The sequence below is a fragment of the Arachis stenosperma genome, chromosome 4 (genome assembly GCF_014773155.1).
Source record: "Arachis stenosperma cultivar V10309 chromosome 4, arast.V10309.gnm1.PFL2, whole genome shotgun sequence".
Classification (NCBI taxonomy): Eukaryota; Viridiplantae; Streptophyta; class Magnoliopsida; order Fabales; family Fabaceae; genus Arachis; species Arachis stenosperma.
This window is the reverse complement of record NC_080380.1, coordinates 21034488-21037090: the sequence shown is the minus strand read 5'-3', so window position 1 is coordinate 21037090 and position 2603 is coordinate 21034488. Positions and strand designations below refer to the sequence as shown.

The 2603-nt window shown below is 34.8% G+C and overlaps 1 non-coding gene across 1 annotated transcript; it reads left to right on the top strand.

The window, feature by feature from the left end:
• The first annotated feature begins 334 nt into the window (after positions 1 to 334).
• On the top strand, positions 335 to 442 carry LOC130977351 (small nucleolar RNA R71). Its single transcript, XR_009085045.1, has one exon. It is a non-coding gene; the product is annotated as a small nucleolar RNA R71 (small nucleolar RNA).
• Positions 443 to 2603: the final 2161 nt, after the last annotated feature.

The following is a 2603-nucleotide window of genomic DNA, read 5'->3' as shown; positions in this document are numbered from 1 at the left end:
CAGAGGAAGCATCCTTAGTACTGCTTGGTGCATTTTGCATTCCAGACAGACTTTGAGAAATCAAATTGACTTGTTGAGTCAATATCTTATTCTGAGCCAAAATGGCATTCAGAGTATCAATCTCAAGAACTCCTTTCTTCTGACTTGTCCCATTGTTCACAGGATTTCTTTCAGAAGTGTACATGAATTGGTTATTTGCAACCATTTCAATGAGCTCTTGAGCCTCTGTAGGCGTCTTCTTCAGATGAAGAGATCCTCCAGCAGAGCTATCCGAAGACATCTTGGATAGTTCAGAGAGACCATCATAGAAAATACCTATGATGCTCCATTCAGAAAGCATGTCTGAGGGACATTTTCTGATTAATTGTTTGTATCTTTCCCAAGCTTCATAGAGGGATTCACCATCCTTTTGTCTGAAGGTTTGGACTTCCACTCTAAGCTTACTCCATTTTTGAGGTGGAAAGAACTTTGCCAAGAAGGCATTGACTAGCTTTTCCCAAGAGTCCAGGCTATCTTTAGGTTGTGAGTCCAACCATATTCTAGCTCTGTCTCTTACAGCAAAAGGGAATAGCATCAGTCTGTAGACCTCAGGGTCAACCCCATTAGTCTTGACTGTGTCACAGATTTGCAAGAACTCAGCTAAAAACTGATGAGGATCTTCCATTGGAAGTCCATGGAACTTGCAATTCTGTTGCATTAGAGAAACTAATTGAGGCTTAAGCTCAAAGTTGTTTGCTCCAATGGCAGGGATAGAGATGCTTCTCCCATAGAAATTGGGAGTAGGTGCAGTAAAGTCACCCAGCACCTTCCTTGCATTGTTGGCATTGTTGTTGTTTTCGGCTGCCATGGGTTCTTCTCCTTTGAAGATTTCTGTCAGGTCCTCCACAGAGAATTGTGCCTTAGCTTCTCTTAGCTTTCGCTTCAAGGTCCTTTCAGGTTCAGGGTCAGCTTCAACAAGAATGCCTTTGTCTTTGTTCCTGCTCATATGAAAGAGAAGAGAACAAGAAAATGTGGAATCCTCTATGTCACAGTATAGAGATTCCTTGAGGTGTCAGAGGAAAAGAAAAATAGAAGAAAGAAGAAGGAGAAGAATTCGAACTTTAATTAGATGGAGTTCGAATTGTGCATTAAGAAGGAGTGATACTCCATAAATAGAAGGATGTGAGAAGGAGGGAAGAGAATTTTCGAAAATTAAGTTAAAAAGTTTGAAAACATTTTGAAAAATTGATTGATAATTTTCGAAAATTCAAAGTGGAAAAGAAATCAAGTGATTTTTGAAAAAGATTTTGAAATTAGAAGTTAAGAAGATTTGATTGAAAACTTATTTTGAAAAAGATGTGGTTAAGAAGATATGATTGAAAAGTTATGGTTTTTAAAAAAGATATGATTGAAAAGATATGATTTGAAAACAATTTTAAAAAGATTTGATTTTAAAAATTAATAACTTGCCTAACAAGAAAAGATATGATTCAAACATTAAACCTTTCTCAACAGAAAAGGCAATATACTTAGGATGTTCAATCAAATCATTAATTGTTAGTAAGTATCTTTAAAAAAAGAAAGAAATTGATTTTGAAAACATTTGATTGAAAGAATATGATTTGAAAAAGATTTGATTTTGAAAAACTTTGAAAACTTGAAAAAAATTGATTTTGAAAACAAAATCTTCCCCCTGGTGCCATCCTGGCGTTAAACGCCCAGAATGCCCAGCTTTTTCTGTATAATTCCTCTGCAGTATGTTCTGAATCTTTAATTCTCTGTATTATTGACTTGAAAAGACACAAATTAAAAATATTTTTGGATTTTTAATAATCAAAATGCAACAAGAATCAAATAACAATGCATGCAAGACACCAAACTTAGCAGTTTGTATACTACTGACACTATATGAGACACATAAACACTCAAGTCAAAAGAATTCAAAGATCAGAGTAAGAAATCATCAAGAATTACTTGAAGATCCTTAAGACACATGAATGAATGTATGCATTTGACACCAAACTTAAGATAAGACACTGGACTCAAGCAAGAAACATCAAATATTTTTGGTTTTTATGATTTTGTGAATTTTTTTTGTGATTTTCAAAAATTAAGTGGAAAAAGATATCAAAATTCTTAATGAGAACTGATGGTGTTTTTGTGGAAAAACGAATTTCCAACACACAAATCCAACCGGCAAGTATACCAGGTCGCATCAAGTAGTAATAACTCACTTAGAGTGAGGTCGATCCCACAGGGATTGATGGATCAAGCAATTTTAGTGGGTGATTAGTTTAGTCAAGCTAATATTGAGTGAATTGTGTGAGGTGTAGCCAACAGAAAGTAAATGGCAGAAATCTTAAAGATGCAGAAAGTAAATTGGCAAGTGACTTAAATAACAAGAAAGTAAAATAGCTGAAACTTAAATTGCAAGAAATATAAATTGTATCAAATGTAAAGGGGGGCTGGGGTGCTAGCAATTAAATAAAAGCAGTAGATCCAAGCTTAGAACAATTGCAAGGAAATTAAATTGCAGGAAAAGTAAATTCAAGGTCACAGTAGCTTAAATGTAAATTGCAGAAGAACACAAGTGCAGGAAATTAAATTGGGAGCAATGAGATGCA